This window comes from Pseudophryne corroboree, chromosome 5, assembly GCF_028390025.1.
Source record: "Pseudophryne corroboree isolate aPseCor3 chromosome 5, aPseCor3.hap2, whole genome shotgun sequence".
Classification (NCBI taxonomy): domain Eukaryota; kingdom Metazoa; phylum Chordata; class Amphibia; order Anura; family Myobatrachidae; genus Pseudophryne; species Pseudophryne corroboree.
In genome coordinates this window covers 844,386,737-844,411,591 of record NC_086448.1, presented here as the reverse complement: position 1 = coordinate 844,411,591, position 24,855 = coordinate 844,386,737, and the positions used below count along the sequence as shown (strand labels likewise).

General features: G+C 46.1%; 1 protein-coding gene across 1 annotated transcript in view; it reads left to right on the top strand.

Annotated features, from left to right (window-relative positions):
* NOS3 (nitric oxide synthase 3) overlaps positions 1 to 24,855 on the top strand; it is a 271,255-nt gene that overhangs the window by 5,302 nt on the left and 241,098 nt on the right. The window lies entirely within an intron of this gene.

Sequence of the window (24,855 nt, the reverse complement as noted above, 5' to 3'; positions counted from 1 at the left end):
GCGGGATGTGAGCGGGTGGGACGTAGCGGTCGTTGTTGTGACCGGCGGGATGTGAGCGGGTGGGACGTAGCGGTCGTTGTTGTGACCGGCGGGATGTGAGCGGTTGGGATGTAGCGGTCGTTGTTGTGACCGGCGGGATGTGAGCGGGTGGGATGTAGCGGTCGTTGTTGTGAGCGGCGGGATGTGAGCGGGTGGGATGTAGCCATCGTTGTTGTGACCGGCGGGATGTGAGCGGGTGGGATGTAGCGGTCGTTGTTGTGACCGGCGGGATGTGAGCGGGTGGGGTTTCCTGACCGCCAGTCACATAACTATATCCCATTTTAACTAGTGATGAGCGGGTTCGGTTTCCGAGAAACCGAACCCACCCGAGCTTTACCTTTTTTACACGGGTCCGAGCAGACTCGGATCCTCCCGCCTTGCTCGGCTAACCCGAGCGCGCCCGAACGTCATCATCCCGCTGTCGGATTCTCGCGAGATTCGGATTCTATACAAGCAGCCGCGCGTCGCCGCCATTTTCACACGTGCATTGAGATTGATAGGGAGAGGACGTGGCTGGCGTCCTCTCCGTTTATATAGTTATATACTACACAGTTGATCTGATTGCTTAGCTTATTGTGGGGAGGATTGGGGAGCAGCTGTTAGGACTCGGAGTACAGTGCACAGTTTTGCTGACAGTGACCACCAGTATACGTTTGTCTGCCTGAAAAACACTCCTGTGGTGTCTTTTTTTCTTTATACTATAAACGCAGTCTGCTGACAGTGTCCACCAGGTCCATTATACTGTATATAGCAGTACGGTAGGCCACTGCTGTACCTACCTCTGTGTCGTCACTCGTCGTCCATAAGTATACTAGCCATCCATCTACATTGTATACCTGTGGTGTCTTTTTTTCTTTATACTAAGTATAAATGCAGTCTGCTGACAGTGTCCACCAGGTCCATTATACGGTATATAGCAGTACGGTAGGCCACTGCTGTACCTACCTCTGTGTTGTCACTCGTCCTCCATAAGTATACTAAGTATCCATCCATCTACATAGTATAAAGAAAAAAAGACACCACAGGTATACAATGTAGATGGATGGATACTTAGTATACTTATGGAGGACGAGTGACGACAAAGAGGTAGGTACAGCAGTGGCCTACCGTACTGCTATATACAGTATAATGGACCTGGTGGACACTGTCAGCAGACTGCGTTTATACTTTGTATACCTGTGGTGTCTTTTTTTCTTTATACTAAGTATAAACGCAGTCTGCTGACAGTGTCCACCAGGTCCATTATACTGTATATAGCAGTACGGTAGGCCACTGTTGTACCTACCTCTGTGTCGTCACTCGTCGTCCATAAGTATACTAGTATCCATCCATCTACATTGTATACCTGTGGTGCCTTTTAGTTGTGCGCATTAAAATATGGAGAACAAAAATGTGAAGGTTAAAAAAATAGGGAAAGATCAAGATCCACTTCCACCTCGTGCTGAAGCTGCTGCCACTAGTCATGGCCGAGACGATGAAATGCCATCAACGTCGTCTGCCAAGGCCGATGCCCAATGTCATAGTACAGAGCATGTAAAATCCAAAACACAAAAGATCAGTAAAATGCCTCAAAAATCAAAATTAAAAGCGTCTGAGGAGAAGCGTAAACTTGCCAATATGCCATTTACGACACGGAGTGGCAAGGAACGGCTGAGGCCCTGGCCTATGTTCATGGCTAGTGGTTCAGCTTCACAATGGAAGCACTCATCCTCTCGCTAGAAAAAAGAAAAGACTTAAGCTGGCAAAAGCACAGCAAAGAACTGTGCGTTCTTCGAAATCACAAATCCCCAAGGAGAGTCCAATTGTGTCGTTGCGATGCCTGACCTTCCCAACACTGGACGGGAAGAGCTTACGCCTTCCACCATTTGCACGCCCCCTGCAAGTGCTGGAAGGAGCACCCGCAGTCCAGTTCCTGATAGTCAAATTGAAGATGTCACTGTTGAAGTGCACCCGGATGAGGATATGGGTGTTGCTGGCGCTGGGGAGGAAATTGACAAGGAGGATTCTGATGGTGAGGTGGTTTGTTTAAGTCAGGCACCCGGGGAGACACCTGTTGTCCGTGGGAGGAATATGGCCCTTGACATGCCTGGTCAAAATACCCAAAAAAATCAGCTCTTCGGTGTGGAATTATTTCAACACAAATGCGGACAACAAGTGTCAAGCCGTGTGTTGCCTTTGTCAAGCTGTAATAAGTAGGGGTAAGGACGTTAACCACCTCGGAACATCCTCCCTTATACGTCACCTGCAGCGCATTCATCATAAGTCAGTGACAAGTTCAAAAACTTTGGGGGACAGCGGAAGCAGTCCACTGACCACTAAATCCCTTCCTCTTGTAACCAACTCCTGCAAACCACACCACCAACTCCCTCAGTGTCAATTTCCTCCTTACCCAGGAAAGCCAATAGTCCTGCAGGCCATGTCACTGGCAAGTCTGACGAGTCCTCTCCTGCCTGGGATTCCTCCGATGCATCCTTGAGTGTAACGCCTACTGCTGCTGGTGCTGCTGTTGTTGCTGCTGGGAGTCGATCGTCATCCCAGAGGGGAAGTCGGAAGACCACTCGTACTACTTCCAGTAAGCAATTGACTGTCCAACAGTCCTTTGCGAGGAAGATGAAATATCACAGCAGTCATCCTACTGCAAAGCGGATAACTGAGGCCTTGGCAGCCTGGGCGGTGAGAAACGTGGTTCCGGTATCCATCGTTAATTCAGAGCCAACTATAGACTTGATTGAGGTACTGTGTCCCCGGTACCAAATACCATCTAGGTTCCATTTCTCTAGGCAGGCGATACCGAAAATGTACACAGACCTCAGAAAAAGACTCACCAGTGTCCTAAAAAATGCAGTTGTACCCAATGTCCACTTAACCACGGACATGTGGACAAGTGGAGCAGGGCAGACTCAGGACTATATGACTGTGACAGCTCACTAGGTAGATGTATTGCCTCCCGCAGCAAGAACAGCAGCGGCGGCACCAGTAGCAGCATCTCGCAAACGCCAACTCGTTCCTAGGCAGGCTACGCTTTGTATCACCGCTTTCCAGAATACGCACACAGCTGAAAACCTCTTACGGCAACTGAGGAAGATCATCGCAGAATGGCTTACCCCAATTGGACTCTCCTGTGGATCTGTGACATCGGACAACGCCAGCAATATTGTGCGTGCATTACATCTGGGCAAATTCCAGCACGTCCCATGTTTTGCACATACCTTGAATTTGGTGGTGCAGAATTATTTAAAAAACGACAGGGGCGTGCAAGAGATGCTGTCGGTGGCCCGAAGAATTGCGGGCCACTTTCGGTGTTCAGGCACCGCGTACAGAAGACTGGAGCACCACCAAAAATACCTGAACCTGCCCTGCCATCATCTGAAGCAAGAGGTGGTAACGAGGTGGAATTCAACCCTCTATATGCTTCAGAGGATGGAGGAGCAGCAAAAGGCCATTCAAGCCTATACATCTGGCCACGATATAGGCAAAGGAGGTGGAATGCACCTGTCTCAAGCGCAGTGGAGAATGATTTCAACGTTGTGCAAGGTTCTGCAACCCTTTGAACTTGCCACACGTGAAGTCAGTTCAGACACTGCCAGCCTGAGTCAGGTCATTCCCCTCGTCAGGCTTTTGCAGAAGAAGCTGGAGACATTGAAGGAGGAGCTAAAACAGAGCGATTCCGCTAGGCATGTGGGACTTGTGGATGGAGCCCTTCATTCGCTTAACCAGGATACACGGGTGGTCAATCTGTTGAAATCAAAGCACTACATTTTGGCCACCATGCTCGATCCTAGATTTAAAACCTACGTTGTATCTCTCTTTCCGGCAGACACAAGTCTGCAGGGGTTCAAAGACCTGCTGGTGAGAAAATTGTCAAGTCAAGCGGAACGTGACCCGTCAACAGCTCTTCCTTCACATTCTCCCGCAACTGGGGGTGCGAGGAAAAGGCTAAGAATTCCGAGCCCACCCGCTGGCGGTGATGCAGGGCAGTCTGGAGCGAGTGCTGACATCTGTTCCGGACTGAAGGACCTGCCAACGATTACTGACATGTCGTCTACTGTCACTGCATATGATTCTCTCACCATTGAAAGAATGGTGGAAGATTATATGAGTGACCGCATCCAAGTAGGCACGTCAGACAGTCCGTACGTATACTGGCAGGAAAAAGAGGCAATTTGGAGGCCCTTGCAGAAACTGGCTTTATTCTACCTAAGTTGCCCTCCCTCTAGTGTGTACTCCGAAAGAGTGTTTAGTGCAGCCGCTCACCTTGTCAGCAATCGGCGTACGAGGTTACTTCCAGAAAATGTGGAGAAGATGATGTTCATTAAAATGAATTATAATCAATTCCTCCGTGGAGACATTCACCAGCAGCAATTGCCTCCAGAAAGTACACGGGGACCTGAGATGGTGGATTCCAGTGGGGACGAATTAATAATCTGTGAGGAGGGGGATGTACACAGTGAAAGTTGTGATGAATCGGACGATGAGGAGGAGGTGGACATCTTGCCTCTGTAGAGCCAGTTTGTGCAAGGAGAGATTGATTGCTTCTTTTTTGGTGGGGGCCCAAACCAACCAGTCATTTCAGTCACAGTCGTGTGGCAGACCCTGTCACTGAAATGATGGGTTCGTTAAAGTGTGCATGTCCTGTTTATACAACATAAGGGTGGGTGGGAGGGCCCAAGGACAATTCCATCTTGCACCTCTTTTTTCTTTCATTTGTCTTTGCATCATGTGCTGTTTGGGGAGTATTTTTTTGAAGTGCCATCCTGTCTGACACTGCAGTGCCACTCCTAGATGGGCCAGATGTTTGTGTCGGCCACTTGGGTCGCTTATCTTAGTCACACAGCTACCTCATTGCGCCTAGAGATGAGCGCCTGAAATTTTTCGGGTTTTGTGTTTTGGTTTTGGGTTCGGTTCCGCGGCCGTGTTTTGGGTTCGACCGCGTTTTGGCAAAACCTCACCGAATTTTTTTTGTCGGATTCGGGTGTGTTTTGGATTCGGGTGTTTTTTTCAAAAAACACTAAAAAACAGCTTAAATCATAGAATTTGGGGGTCATTTTGATCCCAAAGTATTATTAACCTCAAAAACCATAATTTACACTCATTTTCAGTCTATTCTGAATACCTCACACCTCACAATATTATTTTTAGTCCTAAAATTTGCACCGAGGTCGCTGTGTGAGTAAGATAAGCGACCCTAGTGGCAGACACAAACACCGGGCCCATCTAGGAGTGGCACTGCAGTGTCACGCAGGATGTCCCTTCCAAAAAACCCTCCCCAAACAGCACATGACGCAAAGAAAAAAAGAGGCGCAATGAGGTAGCTGTGTGAGTAAGATTAGCGACCCTAGTGGCCGACACAAACACCGGGCCCATCTAGGAGTGGCACTGCAGTGTCACGCAGGATGGCCCTTCCAAAAAACCCTCCCCAAACAGCACATGACGCAAAGAAAAAAAGAGGCGCAATGAGGTAGCTGTGTGAGTAAGATTAGCGACCCTAGTGGCCGACACAAACACCGGGCCCATCTAGGAGTGGCACTGCAGTGTCACGCAGGATGGCCCTTCCAAAAAACCCTCCCCAAACAGCACATGACGCAAAGAAAAAAAGAGGCGCAATGAGGTAGCTGTGTGAGTAAGATTAGCGACCCTAGTGGCCGACACAAACACCGGGCCCATCTAGGAGTGGCACTGCAGTGTCACGCAGGATGTCCCTTCCAAAAAACCCTCCCCAAACAGCACATGACGCAAAGAAAAAAAGAGGCGCAATGAGGTAGCTGTGTGAGTAAGATTAGCGACCCTAGTGGCCGACACAAACACCGGGCCCATCTAGGAGTGGCACTGCAGTGTCACGCAGGATGTCCCTTCCAAAAAACCCTCCCCAAACAGCACATGACGCAAAGAAAAAAAGAGGCGCAATGAGGTAGCTGACTGTGTGAGTAAGATTAGCGACCCTAGTGGCCGACACAAACACCGGGCCCATCTAGGAGTGGCACTGCAGTGTCACGCAGGATGTCCCTTCCAAAAAACCCTCCCCAATCAGCACATGATGCAAAGAAAAAGAAAAGAAAAAAGAGGTGCAAGATGGAATTGTCCTTGGGCCCTCCCACCCACCCTTATGTTGTATAAACAAAACAGGACATGCACACTTTAACCAACCCATCATTTCAGTGACAGGGTCTGCCACACGACTGTGACTGATATGACGGGTTGGTTTGGACCCCTGTCAAAGTCAGAAAAATGTCTCAATGCACGTTGCCATATTTGCACCGCACACTGGTCCGCGCTGCGCGTGCGTACGCTCTCCCGTGGAGGCGCATACCCGCAATAGCGTGCACTCGCAGGCGCGGTATGCGTATTTACGGTAGAGTTTATATAGTCGTAGCGTGCGACTCATTCGTTACATATTTTCACAATTAATGTAGTTTATAGATCATGGTCCCTTTGATAGATTCTGAAAGTTTGGTTAAAATACAATGTCCCAGAGCTGAGGAATCCCTCTTTATATCGTACGAAGGGTCTAACAGGAATCATACAGCAGTGTTTGGTACCCATCGGAAGAGTATTTAATTAGCAATATTCCGGTGTTGGTTTGGAGCGTATTAATCGCTCGTGCGAATAGTTATGGACATAAGAAGTTTATGTCCATTTCTATTATTTACACATACTCAGGTATGCGGCGGGAAACCCAGTTTCCCACCCACCTGAGCTGTTGGAAATCGTCACAGCCCACCTGTATGAATCACCCTATGACCTTTTGTTATGATGCAGGGCCGAATTCCTTCGGCCAATGGACAATGGGATTGTAGGACCAGGAGATTGCATTGTGTGTGGGGCATAAATAGGCAGGCCGACCACATCCAGCTCTCACTCTCTCATCAACGGTTATCTGCTGATAGCCGGGAGCTGGATATCGAGGCGCAGGCGATCATACCCTTTGTGCGTAAGTTTCTCTCCGTAATCATTGTCTTTCTGTGAGCCAATTTCTCTCATCTCATCTCTCTCTCTCTCTCTCTCTCTCTGTTCTGTTCTCTCATATCTCCCCTAGACTAGGCTAGTATTGTATTGTATTAGATAGTATTGTATTGTATTGCATTTAGGTCAGTGTAGTATTGTCTTTTTGTATTTATTGTTTAGTTCTGTGGTTAGGAAGTCTCTGTTATATTGTAGTGTATCATTTGTACTGTTATCCCCTTTTACAAGTATATTAGATATAATACAGTTAATAGGCTTTGGAACCTAAACCAGCATCTGTGTATTTCCTATAGTGTTAAGTGTTCACTTGAGCGTCGGTGACGCTCAAGCAGCTTTGTAGTTAGTCAGGTTACACAAGGTTGCACTTACACCCTGTACTCACATTAAGGTATTCTGTGTATTTCTTTGGTATAAGGTTTAAACATTAAGGTATAGCGTTGTGAGCGTCTGCGCCGCTGGTGACCTCCTCGTGGTTTCGAGTGTAAGCTACGCCATAGCGAATCATTACTCTAGTCATAGCCAATAACGTGTCCTGTGATCCCTGGGCCGTGAGCGAACGTGACGCTTGAGCGTCTCGCCTACGGCTGAGCGATCGTTACGCAACTAGCGTACCATTACGGTACTTCTTAAGTAAACAGCGTACAGTGTTCTTAGCTTCATAAAGGGTTGTTTATACGACAAAGGAATTTAGCATTGTCAATTGGGGACTCGTCCTATCCTTCTCATATCTGCACTAGGTAGATCAGCAGACATTATCCCTCCAGCAAAGGGTGGGAGGTTGTCTCACAGTGCTGACGGGATAAGCGTCTGCTTCGCTTAGATAAAGAGTGCTGAAGGAATCCGGGAACCGGAAGTAAGAACAAAACGCTTGTGTCTTTTAAAACTGTTTATTTCTCTTCTGTCTTGCGTATACACGCACGCATACATATATCTGCATTTTCTGTTTCATTTTCGTATATCACTATTCCTGTTTGCCAAATTTTATAGTTGATAGAAAGTGCTAAAAAGAGATTTGCTGTTATTTCATAGTAGAGGTGATAGTTAAAGTATAGAACAAACACACGGTTTGTCTGAGATACAAGGCAGTCAGTGTGGATTGCGGTAGATGATCAGGGATCATTTACATTGATAAAAATAGAAATTGTGTTACGGTGGATCTTTATATTGCGTACACGTGTCGCTAACAAAGACTAGCGTACGCAATCCAAAGGCAGACGCACGCAGCGTTCATTACGCAACGTAGCGTCCGGTTACGCCCATGTAGCTCAAGCTGTGATAAAGTGAAGTAACGCAAAGGCGATAAGTAACGCACAGCGGTAGATAACGCGACGCGGTAAATAACGCAAATCTATTTTTGGAAAAATCTGAAATTTAGTTTAACAGATCCTGCTCCTAATTGGTAACACTCTTGGCCTAAAGACAATTTCTGCGCAGAAATAGATATAGAAACAAAAGTGTACATGTGTTGAGTGAGTGTGTTTTGTATACAAAAGTTTATATAACTTTAAGGTGGAACCAAAAGGAAAGCCGGGTACTCGTCAAGGGACACACGTGTAAGTGACATATACGGTGGCTAGGGAGGCATCCCTGGTTAAATAATATTTGAGCATTAGAGTATAGCGGACCATAAGGTAACAAGACCAGGAGGTCATAAGGTAACAAGACCAGGAGGTCATAAGGTAACAGACCAGGAGGTCATAAGGTAACAGGTAAAATAGACAAAGAGGTCCGCTATAAAAGTCCAGTGGCACAACGCCTGGGGTGTTGGTGCAGAACCCATATAGGCCATACAAGCTCTTGCTGAAGGAATCGCGGCCGGAAACATCGATTCCATTGATCTTTCAGTACATGACAAGTAGTGCTCGTGTACTGAACGATTGGACCGCACGTAATTGTGTGCAGTAGTTAGTAATCTGACCTAATACCATTAGAGTAAAGTGGTCACAAACGCTATTTGTACATTCTGACGTGATTTGTGTAATTTTTTATTTTTGGAAGGGAAGTTCGCTGGTCACTCAGGAACTATCCAACAACCGATACTTGCTGGGGAACGCGCCCCAGTAAATAAAGGTTCACAGGGGCCCTAGGTTGGGTACAGCAGCTCTGGTTACAGTGATTGCAGTACTGGCCAACGTGGGCGAGAAGTAAGTGGGGTACTTGATAAACCACCACCGCCGGCCTGCCCAAGGACATCTTGGTTTGTTTGTAAGGGTTCGCTGAAAACCTTGAGATAAAGATCCAAGGAGGAATAAGCAACGCCTGCAGATTATGGGGGCCATTTGTTCAGGTAGGGGGCGATCAACCTCGGTTCGGGTTGATTCAGAGAACCGACCAGTTGGGTCGGCACGATATGTAATGTGTGAAAAATACGGTAGTCACACAGAGGTTTTATGTGATGAATGGGAGAGAATGACTGTACAAGACAGGGACAAATTCCCAAGAATAGGTAGCTTTAGTCCAGAAGTGTTACAAAATTTAAGGAGGAGGATATGTCTCGTAAAATCAGCAAAGAGACGAATTCAACATCATGATTATTTACAGTTATGGCACCAGGAAGGTGAGATACAGAGAGGTTTGGCTCTGGCGGCAGGATCTGGGGCAGTCAGGAAGTTGATTGCCACAGCTCCTCCTCCACCATACATTGCAGGAGAGAAGTTGATTGCGGAGAGAAACGCACTGGGTTGTAAAACACAAACTCTTAGTAACCCTGTAAATGTTAATGATGTTAACCAAATAACTCATGCAAGTATTAACCCGTGCAAGATGTACCCTGTTTTGAACCTTCCTCAGGAGTGTGATCAAGAAGACGATTCAGCAACAATTTCAGCTCTCTCTCTTGCAGCCACCATAGCAGAGACCACAGTAGGCACAGCGACACCCACGAGATTAGTGAAAGCCCCTAGCGGAGGGATAGGTGAGGTCGTGTCAACGGGTAAGTACGGCACCATGCACTACACTGAAACAATTGTACCACAACAAGCTGTAGAATCTACACAGGAAGAGGCTGTTAGAATTGCTCCTGTAAGGGTAATAGCAGTTCCCAATGGAAAAACAGATGTGTCTGGAGCCACTCCCATAAGGAACATTGCCATGTACACTCCATTTTCCAGAATGGAATTAAGAACAATAGTGTCCGAATTTCCTGACCCCAGGAAGGATTTAGTTGCTAGCCAAAAATACATCAGGGATCTAGGTAACACTGTAGAACCCAACAACAAGGATTGGCAGATACTGCTAAGAGCTTGTTTACCTTCCAATGTTGACGCAACTCAGTTCTTAGCTGACTGTGCATTGGATAAAGATGTACCGCTTACAGACGTGTACAACAAGGATAATGTAAAAAGGATAAATTTACAGCTAAAGGAGTATTTCCCAGCCGTTGTTAAATGGAACAAGATATTTTCCATTAAGCAAAAGGAGTCCGAAACGGCAACAGAGTATTTTCACCGGGCACTATTAGAAATGGCAAAGTACACTGGTATAGAAGACATTAAGACCAACCCAAACCATCGAGAAGTAGCAGTATCTGTACTGATGGATGGTTTGAAAGAAACATTAAAAGCTAGGGTACAGACCACACAACCATGTTGGCGAGGTCTGTCAGTGTCCACATTGAGAGAGGCTGCTATTGATCACGACAGAAACATCACTAGGCACAGGGAGTCGCAAAGTGATAAGTTGATGTCCGTAAGTATACAGGCGCTGACCACAAGGCAACCTGCGTATGTACCACCGAATCCTGTGGGTAAGGCAAGTGTAATAACATGTTTTTCTTGTAACAGACCGGGACACTTTGCACGAGAATGTAGAACAAAGAATGTACAAAGATCTTTTCAACCCCCTAGACAACAACACAACACACGACATTGGGAGCAGGGTCCACAGAGGCGGAGTTTTGAGCCACATACAGGGGAAACAAAAAGATATCCCCCAAACAGAGACTGGCATGCCTCTGGTAGTTCCCAGCTAACCCCCTCACAAGTAGTTGCTGCCAATGGGATTCAGGGAGGTCAGCATACCCAATAGGGGTGTGGCCATACCTGTAATCTGCAGCCAGTTAAGTTGATTGCCAGTCTTGGAAGCGAACCAGAGATTGCAATCAATGTGGCTGGTAAAACTTTAAACTTTCTTGTAGACACAGGGGCGGCCAAGTCAGTGATAAATTCGACAGTGGGCATGAGAACCACTGGTAGGACAATTCCAGCCATGGGAGTAACAGGAGTAGTCCAGCACTACCCTGTTAGCAAACCAGCCGAGATTACAATAGGGCCTTTGCATACCAAGCATTCCTTTTTGCTGGCTGCATCTGCACCAACTAATCTCCTGGGAAGAGACTTACTATGTAAAATGGGTTGCGTCATTTATTGTACTCCTGAAGGTGTATTCTTGGACATCCCTGAGAATCACGCTCAGGAAGTACGAGACATGTTAGACTCCCCATCAAAATTAATGTCACATTCCATTATGACAAATAGGAATCCATCCCAAGTAGAAGAGATGACATCTCAGATACCAGAGTCGCTTTGGACAAAAGATGGACAGGACACTGGATTAATGGCAAACGTAGCTCCAGTAGTTGTGCAAGTAAAAGATGGTAGGATAGCTCCAAAAATCCCACAGTATCCTCTGAAGCCAGAGGTGGAGCTAGGAGTTTTTCCCGTAATAGAGCGCTTGCTACAACAGGGCATTCTAGTAAGAACGTCCAGCACCGCAAATAGTCCCATCTTCCCTGTTAAAAAGAGTGGGGGGGAGGGGTTACAGGCTAGTGCAGGATCTAAGGGGGATTAACAAAATAGTTGAGAGTCAGTTCCCCGTAGTGCCTAATCCAGCTGTCATCCTAATGCAAATTCCTCCCACTGCCAAATTTTTCACTGTTATTGACCTCTGCTCCGCTTTCTTTTCGGTACCTCTGCACCCTGACAGCCAATATTTGTTTGCATTCACATACAGAGGAGTCCAATACACGTGGACTCGGTTACCCCAAGGTTTCATAGACAGTCCAAGTATATTTTCTCAGGCTTTGCATGATTGTTTACAGTCTTTCCAACCAGACAGTGGATCAGTATTGATACAGTATGTGGACGATTTATTACTGTGTTCAGATTCACTGGAAGCATCTCTGAAGGATACGAAACAGCTCCTGTTTCATCTTTCAGACACAGGTCACAAGGTTTCCAAAGACAAGTTGCAATTATGCCAAGCTAAGGTAAAATATTTGGGACACTGTCTAACACAAGGACTGAGACACCTGACCGCTGATAGAATCCAAGCCATTAGAGACATGACACTGCCACAAACCCAACAACAGATCAGGACGTTTTTGGGAATGTGTGGGTATTGCCGTAATTGGATCCCAGGGTTTTCCATATTGGCGCTACCTTTGCAGGAAATGGTCTCTTCAAACAAACCTGATCGGATTTCGCATACAGACGAATCCGAAACAGCATTTGAGAGACTCAAACAGTGTCTAACGCAGGCACCAGCACTAGGTATGCCAGACTATGGGAAACCCTTTGAACTATACGGAACAGAAAGTGCTGGGTGCGCAGCAGGTGTACTAACACAAAAACACGGTGATGCCAGCAGGCCAATTGCATACTACAGCGCTCAGCTAGACACGGTAGCGCGATCCCTCCCCACATGCTTGCGTAGCGTTGCGGCGATAGCATTGCTAGTGACAAAAAGCGAAGATGTTGTGCTAGGCCACAACCTCACAATCCATACACCGCATGCGGTATCTGCCTTATTGAATTCTGCCCAAACCAGACACGTCTCATCAGCAAGGTTTACGAGATGGGAATTGGCATTAATGGCCCCAGTAAACATCACCATAAGGAGATGCAGCGCATTAAACCCTGCAACATTCCTCCCAGGTGTGTCTGGTCAGGCACAAAGGGTGGGAGGTGAGAGTGATGGGGAAGGAGGATTTAATGCAAAGGAAGATACACATGATTGTATGGAATATTTGACCCAAAATTTTACCGCAAGGCCTGACATCAGTGACAATCCACTGGAAGATGCAGAACTCACGTTCTACACGGACGGTAGTTGTCATAGACAGTCAGACTCGGGAGACTTGTGTACTGGATACGCAGTCGTAGATGACCAAGACACCATAGAAGCGGAACCGCTAGGCCCACCTCACTCAGCCCAGGTTGCTGAACTGGTCGCCCTAACCAGAGCATGTGAATTGGCTAAGGGTAAGTCTGCCAATATCTACACCGATTCTAGATACGCGTTCGGGGTAGTACATGATTTCGGAGCGCTATGGCGTCTCAGAAATTTCATGACGGCAGCTGGTACACCGATAGCGCATGCAGCTCACATAAAAAGGCTTCTAACAGCGATACAGGAACCCGACAGAGTGGCTGTTATCAAATGTAAAGCACATACATATAGCCAAGACCCAGTATCCCTTGGTAACAGCCGAGCAGACGAAGCCGCAAAGCTTGCAGCTGCTACCCCCACACGGACAAACACCACACAGTTGATGGTATTTAATACCATCAACACACAGAAGTTGTGTGAGATGCAGAATTTGTGTTCCACACAGGAAAGAGCAGTCTGGAAGGCAAAGGGATATGGCCAGGAGTCCTCAGGGCTCTGGACGGATGGACATGGTAAACCAGTGGCCCCCAGGGCATACCTTCCATGTCTGGCTGAAGCAGCTCACGGGCTGACTCATCTAGGCAAGGAGGGGATGTGCAAATTGGTAAGAGCATACTGGTGCGCCCCAGGATTCTCCCCTCATGCGGGTAAAAGAGCAATGTCATGCCTTACCTGTCTGAGAAAGAATATTGGAAAAGCAATACCTACAGAACCATCCCATATCCCACCTGCCGGCGGCCCTTTCCAGGTAATACAAATTGACTTCATTCAATTACCCCCATGTAGAAATTTGAAATATGTACTTGTCTGTATAGATGTTTTCTCGAATTGGGTCGAAGCTTTTCCAGCAGCTACAAATACCGCTATGTTTACAGCTAAGAAAATTGTGCAGGAATTTGTATGTAGATATGGTATCCCTAGAATCATTGAAAGTGATAGGGGTACCCATTTTACAGGTGATGTCTTTCAAGGAATGTGTAAGTTGATGGGTATTGATAGCAAGCTGCACACTCCGTACCGTCCACAGGCGAGTGCGAAGGTCGAAAGAGTGAACAGCACTATTAAAAATAAATTGAGTAAAGTAATGGCAGAGACAGGATTGACGTGGCCAGAAGCTTTACCCATTGTTTTGTATAGCATCAGAACCACTCCCAGGTCCCCTCTTAACCTGTCCCCTTTTGAAATTCTGTTTGGTCGACAACCGCATGTCATGATTAACCCTCAGGATGATTTGAAATGTAACAATGAAGTAACTGTAAAATACTTGATTAACATGAGTAAACAGTTGAGGAATCAAAATGATAATCTGAAGTTGGTGATTCCTGATTTACCAGATAGTAATTGTCATGACATTGAACCTGGGGATTATGTAATGATACGAAATTTTCTACGCTCAGGTTGTCTTATTGATAGATGGGAAGGACCATACCAGGTCTTATTGACCAGCACCACAGCATTGAAGGTTGCTGAAAGAGAGACTTGGGTCCATTCATCCCACTGCAAAAAGGTTGCTGATCCAGAGAAGTCCCGTGATAAGGAACAGACGGTAGAGGTTGTATCACTAGAGTGTCTGTTCCAGGAGGACTGAGGCGGCACCTGAGCCTTGAAGACCGAAAGCAGTTGTCGACTCCCTTCTCCCTTTTATTGTTTTTCTCCACTTCCCAGCCCCTCTCCCTTAAAATTTCTTTTTTCCCCCTTCTCATTCTTCTCTATTTCCTCCTCAAAGATGGACTTGCCCCAAGAGACTGTGATCCGGATTTTGATGTTAACCATGATGTTGACCAGAGCAGTCTGTTCCGGCGAGAGTACCATAGAGGTCGAAAGAGGTTCTGGAATGGGTTCCGATTATGATGATGGAGGTGTAGTTTTCCAAGATCAACCAAACCAACAAGCAAAGGCGAGTATCAGAAAACGATCCGATAGAAGAAATTGTGATGGATTGTTAGCTGAAGAAAATTGTATCTGTAGGCTCTGTGATAATCTGGTTGAAGATGGATGCATAAAGAAATGCCAATCTAGTTTTAATATCCATATAGACCGGCATCCATTGAGTGACTATCACTCCTTAGTGGGTAACGTGTTAAACCAAACAGATTGTTGGGTATGCTCTCAAGTACCTCAGGGTCACAGCAAATCAGGGCTAGTACCATTTCCTTTAACGTTAGGGGAGGTACTTGAGCTAAGTGGTGGGAGACCGGTGGACCGGAGGTTTAACATCTCCAGCCCTCCTAGTTTGAAGCTCCACCAATACCATGTGGATAGGTCCCTCTTATGTTTTAACATCTCCAATCCTAGAAAACCGGGAAATTGGGAAGTGTCATGGAGTAACCACACCATGACCTTTTCACACAGAGCAGATAGAATGCCTACAGATACAGAGCTCGTACGCCACATAGCCAGTAGAGGAAAATCTTTCCGGTATCGATATACCTTAGGAAATAGGATTACTAGAGTTGGAGAGGTATCACCAGGATACTGTGCACATATCGTACAAACCGATACGTGCATTAGGCAGATGGAAGAATTAGGGTCAGGAGATTTCACCTGGAAGGTTTGTAACATGGTCATGTCCTTCTCCGTCCCATATGTTCTCCCCGATGATGCATATTTCATATGCGGGAGAAAGGCGTACAAGTGGCTTGCCCCAAACTCTGAAGGATTGTGTTATATTGGAAAAGTATTGCCTGAAGTGATGACTGTTACACATGACAAAATGAAGGACATACACCGTGGTGCCCAAGCTCCTTATACTCACACTCATTACGAGCACCGAGTTAAAAGACAACTGTCAGAAAGGTTAGAGCATCCGGCCTCTGATCTTATCCATGAATCCACCGGGATTCAGGTTCTGGTAGCGTTAGATTTCACTCGCACCGCTCGAGGTGTGATGAATTATAAATACATTTCCGCACTCGCCAATTTGTTAGATAATATCACTGAAATGTATGATGACACGTTTAGATACACTGGAAGAGAACTTCAAGCTTATAAAACAGAACTAGTTCAGCATAGGATGGTTCTTAATTATCTTACAGCAGTAACAGGCGGATATTGTGTTACATTGGCAACACAGTACGGCATAAAGTGTTGCACGTATATCACAAATAGCACCGAGGATCCGGTAGAGGTCATAGACCAAAAGATGGACGATATTCTCCAATTGAAGTGGGAATTTCGTCGAAAACACAATCTCACCCTTGCTGCTGTAGGTAATGAGCTGACTGGTTGGGTGTCATGGTTGAACCCGCGAAATTGGTTCTCCGGTTTAGGAGACTGGGCTCAAGGAGTCATAATGGATGTTGGAAAGTTTCTACTATGTATCTTGGGTGTCGTTATATCGATTGGATTGATATTTAGATGCGGGCAGGCTTTAATGAGGTGCAAACAAAGTACAAAAGTGATGAGCTTGAGGAGTGAGGAAACTGTAATTAACCTGGATTTGATTTATGACCCAATGATAGAAACCAGAATGTGATGAAAATGCGATTATACGGTCCGTTTCTTTCACCTGTTTTTCTGCTTTTCTCCCAGATACAAAGACCCCCTTGGACGAGGAAGCTGACGAGACGAGATGTATACAGACAACGGATTGACCAAAGAAGAAGATTTGACAACTTTAAATATGGACACTTGATGAACTTTGCCATGGATCCCCAGTTTCCCTAGTATTTTTAAACTCACGCTAGCCCAACATTTTTGTAAATCTGATGGCACTGACAAAGCTTGTTGCTCATGCCTAAGGAGCAAAACAGCGCAAAGAAGACGACTCTCAACAGATACCGAACACAACTTCAACAACAGATGTACATTTCCCTGACATAGAATATCATTGCATTTTTCGTAAGTGTTCTTTATCTTCATCTCTACAACCCTCAGGTAATGACACACATAGACGATAGGGAATACAGGCACAGATATCAGCAACCACATACCTCCCCCACTCATGTATCATCAACTAAAATGTGCTCCCCATTTTGTTCAAAATCCGAAAAGAGCTCGGTAAAGTTTGACAGCCCATCCACAGACCTGTACCACAGGATAAGAAGGAATTCAAATGTATACTTCGCAATACCTCGAAGCTTGATTTACAACACGTACGGCACGATGATACATGACCCCCCAAACATGGATTCAAACACACATGCTTCTGCTATCTCACTAGGTCATACCCTCTTCACACCTTCTCCTCTCTCCTCCCTTACCCAACCATGGAAATCAATTAACCCCTGACTTACATTTTTCTCCTTAAATGTTTTGTGGCAGTTATTATTGACTGCCAAAGGGTGGACTGTCAAAGTCAGAAAAATGTCTCAATGCACGTTGCCATATTTGCACCGCACACTGGTCCGCGCTGCGCGTGCGTACGCTCTCCCGTGGAGGCGCATACCCGCAATAGCGTGCACTCGCAGGCGCGGTATGCGTATTTACGGTAGAGTTTATATAGTCGTAGCGTGCGACTCATTCGTTACATATTTTCACAATTAATGTAGTTTATAGATCATGGTCCCTTTGATAGATTCTGAAAGTTTGGTTAAAATACAATGTCCCAGAGCTGAGGAATCCCTCTTTATATCGTACGAAGGGTCTAACAGGAATCATACAGCAGTGTTTGGTACCCATCGGAAGAGTATTTAATTAGCAATATTCCGGTGTTGGTTTGGAGCGTATTAATCGCTCGTGCGAATAGTTATGGACATAAGAAGTTTATGTCCATTTCTATTATTTACACATACTCAGGTATGCGGCGGGAAACCCAGTTTCCCACCCACCTGAGCTGTTGGAAATCGTCACAGCCCACCTGTATGAATCACCCTATGACCTTTTGTTATGATGCAGGGCCGAATTCCTTCGGCCAATGGACAATGGGATTGTAGGACCAGGAGATTGCATTGTGTGTGGGGCATAAATAGGCAGGCCGACCACATCCAGCTCTCACTCTCTCATCAACGGTTATCTGCTGATAGCCGGGAGCTGGATATCGAGGCGCAGGCGATCATACCCTTTGTGCGTAAGTTTCTCTCCGTAATCATTGTCTTTCTGTGAGCCAATTTCTCTCATCTCATCTCTCTCTCTCTCTCTCTCTCTCTGTTCTGTTCTCTCATATCTCCCCTAGACTAGGCTAGTATTGTATTGTATTAGATAGTATTGTATTGTATTGCATTTAGGTCAGTGTAGTATTGTCTTTTTGTATTTATTGTTTAGTTCTGTGGTTAGGAAGTCTCTGTTATATTGTAGTGTATCATTTGTACTGTTATCCCCTTTTACAAGTATATTAGATATAATACAGTTAATAGGCTTTGGAACCTAAACCAGCATCTGTGTATTTCCTATAGTGTTAAGTGTTCACTTGAGCGTCGGTGACGCTCAAGCAGCTTTGTAGTTAGTCAGGTTACACAAGGTTGCACTTACACCCTGTACTCACATTAAGGTATTCTGTGTATTTCTTTGGTATAAGGTTTAAACATTAAGGTATAGCGTTGTGAGCGTCTGCGCCGCTGGTGACCTCCTCGTGGTTTCGAGCGTAAGCTACGCCATAGCGAATCATTACTCTAGTCATAGCCAATAACGTGTCCTGTGATCCCTGGGCCGTGAGCGAACGTGACGCTTGAGCGTCTCGCCTACGGCTGAGCGATCGTTACGCAACTAGCGTACCATTACGGTACTTCTTAAGTAAACAGCGTACAGTGTTCTTAGCTTCATAAAGGGTTGTTTATACGACAAAGGAATTTAGCATTGTCACCCCCCCCAAAAAAGAAGCAATTAATCTCTCCTTGCACAAACTGGCTCTACAGAGGCAAGATGTCCACCTCATCTTCACCCTCCGATATATCACCGTGTACATCCCCCTCCTCACAGATTATCAATTCGTCCCCACTGGAATCCACCATCTCAGCTCCCTGTGTACTTTGTGGAGGCAATTGCTGCTGGTCAATGTCTCCGCGGAGGAATTGATTATAATTCATTTTAATGAACATCATCTTCTCCACATTTTCTGGATGTAACCTCGTACGCCGATTGCTGACAAGGTGAGCGGCGGCACTAAACACTCTTTCGGAGTACACACTTGTGGGAGGGCAACTTAGGTAGAATAAAGCCAGTTTGTGCAAGGGCCTCCAAATTGCCTCTTTTTCCTGCCAGTATAAGTACGGACTGTGTGACGTGCCTACTTGGATGCGGTCACTCATATAATCCTCCACCATTCTATCAATGTTGAGAGAATCATATGCAGTGACAGTAGACGACATGTCCGTAATCGTTGTCAGGTCCTTCAGTCCGGACCAGATGTCAGCATCAGCAGTCGCTCCAGACTGCCCTGCATCACCGCCAGCGGGTGGGCTCGGAATTCTGAGCCTTTTCCTCGCACCCCCAGTTGCGGGAGAATGTGAAGGAGGAGATGTTGACAGGTCGCGTTCCGCTTGACTTGACAATTTTGTCACCAGCAGGTCTTTCAACCCCAGCAGACCTGTGTCTGCCGGAAAGAGAGATCCAAGGTAGGCTTTAAATCTAGGATCGAGCACGGTGGCCAAAATGTAGTGCTCTGATTTCAACAGATTGACCACCCGTGAATCCTTGTTAAGCGAATTAAGGGCTGCATCCACAAGTCCCACATGCCTAGCGGAATCGCTCCCTTTTAGCTCCTTCTTCAATGCCTCCAGCTTCTTCTGCAAAAGCCTGATGAGGGGAATGACCTGACTCAGGCTGGCAGTGTCTGAACTGACTTCACGTGTGGCAAGTTCAAAGGGCATCAGAACCTTGCACAACGTTGAAATCATTCTCCACTGCACTTGAGACAGGTGCATTCCACCTACTATATCGTGCTCAATTGTATAGGCTTGAATGGCCTTTTGCTGCTCCTCCAACCTCTGAAGCATATAGAGGGTTGAATTCCACCTCGTTACCACTTCTTGCTTCAGATGATGGCAGGGCAGGTTCAGTAGTTTTTGGTGGTGCTCCAGTCTTCTGTACGTGGTGCCTGTACGCCGAAAGGGGCCCTCAATTTTTCTGGCCACCGACAGCATCTCTTGCACGCCCCTGTCGTTTTTTTAAAAATTCTGCACCACCAAATTCAAGGTATGTGCAAAACATGGGACGTGCTGGAATTTGCCCATATTTAATGCACACACAATATTGCTGGCGTTGTCCGATGCCACAAATCCACAGGAGAGTCCAATTGGGGTAAGCCATTCCGCGATGATCTTCCTCAGTTGCCGTAAGAGGTTTTCAGCTGTGTGCGTATTCTGGAAAGCGGTGATACAAAGCGTAGCCTGCCTAGGAAAGAGTTGGCGTTTGCGAGATGCTGCTACTGGTGCCGCCGCTGCTGTTCTTGCGGCGGGAGTCCATACATCTACCCAGTGGGCTGTCACAGTCATATAGTCCTGACCCTGCCCTGCTCCACTTGTCCACATGTCCGTGGTTAAGTGGACATTGGGTACAACTGCATTTTTTAGGACACTGGTGAGTCTTTTTCTGACGTCCGTGTACATTCTCGGTATCGCCTGCCTAGAGAAGTGGAACCTAGATGGTATTTGGTAACGGGGGCACACTGCCTCAATAAATTGTCTAGTTCCCTGTGAACTAACGGCGGATACCGGACGCACGTCTAACACCAACATAGTTGTCAAGGACTCAGTTATCCGCTTTGCAGTAGGATGACTGCTGTGATATTTCATCTTCCTCGCAAAGGACTGTTGAACAGTCAATTGCTTACTGGAAGTAGTACAAGTGGGCTTACGACTTCCCCTCTGGGATGACCATCGACTCCCAGCGGCAACAACAGCAGCGCCAGCAGCAGTAGGCGTTACACGCAAGGATGCATCGGAGGAATCCCAGGCAGGAGAGGACTCGTCAGAATTGCCAGTGACATGGCCTGCAGGACTATTGGCATTCCTGGGGAAGGAGGAAATTGACACTGAGGGAGTTGGTGGGGTGGTTTGCGTGAGCTTGGTTACAAGAGGAAGGGATTTACTGGTCAGTGGACTGCTTCCGCTGTCACCCAAAGTTTTTGAACTTGTCACTGACTTATTATGAATGCGCTGCAGGTGACGTATAAGGGAGGATGTTCCGAGGTGGTTAACGTCCTTACCCCTACTTATTACAGCTTGACAAAGGGAACACACGGCTTGACACCTGTTGTCCGCATTTCTGGTGAAATACCTCCACACCGAAGAGCTGATTTTTTTGGTATTTTCACCTGGCATGTCAACGGCCATATTCCTCCCACGGACAACAGGTGTCTCCCCGGGTGCCTGACTTAAACAAACCACCTCACCATCAGAATCCTCCTGGTCAATTTCCTCCCCAGCGCCAGCAACACCCATATCCTCCTCATCCTGGTGTACTTCAACACTGACATCTTCAATCTGACTATCAGGAACTGGACTGCGGGTGCTCCTTCCAGCACTTGCAGGGGGCGTGCAAATGGTGGAAGGCGCATGCTCTTCACGTCCAGTGTTGGGAAGGTCAGGCATCGCAACCGACACAATTGGACTCTCCTTGTGGATTTGGGATTTCAAAGAACGCACAGTTCTTTGCGGTGCTTTTGCCAGCTTGAGTCTTTTCAGTTTTCTAGCGAGAGGCTGAGTGCTTCCATCCTCATGTGAAGCTGAACCACTAGCCATGAACATAGGCCAGGGCCTCAGCCGTTCCTTGCCACTCCGTGTGGTAAATGGCATATTGGCAAGTTTACGCTTCTCCTCCGACAATTTTATTTTAGGTTTTGGAGTCCTTTTTTTACTGATATTTGGTGTTTTGGTTTTGACATGCTCTGTACTATGCCATTGGGCATCGGCCTTGGCAGACGACGTTGCTGGCATTTCATCGTCTCGGCCATGACTAGTGGCAGCAGCTTCAGCACGAGGTGGAAGTGGATCTTGATCTTTCCCTAATTTTGGAACCTCAACATTTTTGTTCTCCATATTTTAATAGGCACAACTAAAAGGCACCTCAGGTAAACAATGGAGATGGATGGATTGGATACTAGTATACAATTATGGACGGGCTGCCGAGTGCCGACACAGAGGTAGCCACAGCCGTGAACTACCGCACTGTACTGTGTCTGCTGCTAATATATAGACTGGTTGATAAAGAGATAGTATACTCGTAACTAGTATGTATGTATAAAGAAAGAAAAAAAAACCACGGTTAGGTGGTATATACAATTATGGACGGGCTGCCGAGTGCCGACACAGAGGTAGCCACAGCCGTGAACTACCGCACTGTACTGTGTCTGCTGCTAATATATAGACTGGTTGATAAAGAGATAGTATACTCGTAACTAGTATGTATGTATAAAGAAAGAAAAAAAAACCACGGTTAGGTGGTATATACAATTATGGACGGGCTGCCGAGTGCCGACACAGAGGTAGCCACAGCCGTGAACTACCGCACTGTACTGTGTCTGCTGCTAATATATAGACTGGTTGATAAAGAGATAGTATACTCGTAACTAGTATGTATGTATAAAGAAAGAAAAAAAAACCACGGTTAGGTGGTATATACAATTATGGACGGGCTGCCGAGTGCCGACACAGAGGTAGCCACAGCCGTGAACTACCGCACTGTACTGTGTCTGCTGCTAATATATAGACTGGTTGATAAAGAGATAGTATACTCGTAACTAGTATGTATGTATAAAGAAAGAAAAAAAAACCACGGTTAGGTGGTATATACAATTATGGACGGGCTGCCGAGTGCCGACACAGAGGTAGCCACAGCCGTGAACTACCGCACTGTACTGTGTCTGCTGCTAATATATAGACTGGTTGATAAAGAGATAGTATACTCGTAACTAGTATGTATGTATAAAGAAAGAAAAAAAAACCACGGTTAGGTGGTATATACAATTATGGACGGGCTGCCGAGTGCCGACACAGAGGTAGCCACAGCCGTGAACTACCGCACTGTACTGTGTCTGCTGCTAATATATAGACTGGTTGATAAAGAGATAGTATACTCGTAACTAGTATGTATGTATAAAGAAAGAAAAAAAAACCACGGTTAGGTGGTATATACAATTATGGACGGGCTGCCGAGTGCCGACACAGAGGTAGCCACAGCCGTGAACTACTGCACTGTACTGTGTCTGCTGCTAATATATAGACTGGTTGATAAAGAGATAGTATACTCGTAACTAGTATGTATGTATAAAGAAAGAAAAAAAAACCACGGTTAGGTGGTATATACAATTATGGACGGGCTGCCGAGTGCCGACACAGAGGTAGCCACAGCCGTGAACTACCGCACTGTACTGTGTCTGCTGCTAATATATAGACTGGTTGATAAAGAGATAGTATACTCGTAACTAGTATGTATGTATAAAGAAAGAAAAAAAAACCACGGTTAGGTGGTATATACAATTATGGACGGGCTGCCGAGTGCCGACACAGAGGTAGCCACAGCCGTGAACTACTGCACTGTACTGTGTCTGCTGCTAATATATAGACTGGTTGATAAAGAGATAGTATACTCGTAACTAGTATGTATGTATAAAGAAAGAAAAAAAAACCACGGTTAGGTGGTATATACAATTATGGACGGGCTGCCGAGTGCCGACACAGAGGTAGCCACAGCCGTGAACTACCGCACTGTACTGTGTCTGCTGCTAATATATAGACTGGTTGATAAAGAGATAGTATACTCGTAACTAGTATGTATGTATAAAGAAAGAAAAAAAAACCACGGTTAGGTGGTATATACAATTATGGACGGGCTGCCGAGTGCCGACACAGAGGTAGCCACAGCCGTGAACTACCGCACTGTACTGTGTCTGCTGCTAATATAGACTGGTTGATAAAGAGATAGTATACTCGTAACTAGTATGTATGTATAAAGAAAGAAAAAAAAAACACGGTTAGGTGGTATATACAATTATGGACGGGCTGCCGAGTGCCGACACAGAGGTAGCCACAGCCGTGAACTACCGCACTGTACTGTGTCTGCTGCTAATATATAGACTGGTTGATAAAGAGATAGTATACTCGTAACTAGTATGTATGTATAAAGAAAGAAAAAAAAAACACGGTTAGGTGGTATATACAATTATGGACGGGCTGCCGAGTGCCGACACAGAGGTAGCCACAGCCGTGAACTACCGCACTGTACTGTGTCTGCTGCTAATATAGACTGGTTGATAAAGAGATAGTATACTACTAATATTATATATACTGGTGGTCAGGTCACTGGTCACTAGTCACACTGGCAGTGGCACTCCTGCAGCAAAAGTGTGCACTGTTTAATTTTAATATAATATTATGTACTCCTGGCTCCTGCTATAACCTATAACTGGCACTGCAGTAGTGCTCCCCAGTCTCCCCCACAATTATAAGCTGTGTGAGCTGAGCAGTCAGACAGATATATAATATATATAGATGATGCAGCACACTGGCCTGAGCCTGAGCAGTGCACACAGATATGGTATGTGACTGACTGAGTCACTGTGTGTATCGCTTTTTTCAGGCAGAGAACGGATATATTAAATAAACTGCACTGTGTGTCTGGTGGTCACTCACTATATAATATATTATGTACTCCTGGCTCCTGCTATAACCTATAACTGGCACTGCAGTAGTGCTCCCCAGTCTCCCCCACAATTATAAGCTGTGTGAGCTGAGCAGTCAGACAGATATATATAATATTATATATAGATAATAGATGATGCAGCACACTGGCCTGAGCCTGAGCAGTGCACACAGATATGGTATGTGACTGAGTCACTGTGTGCTGTGTATCGCTTTTTTCAGGCAGAGAACG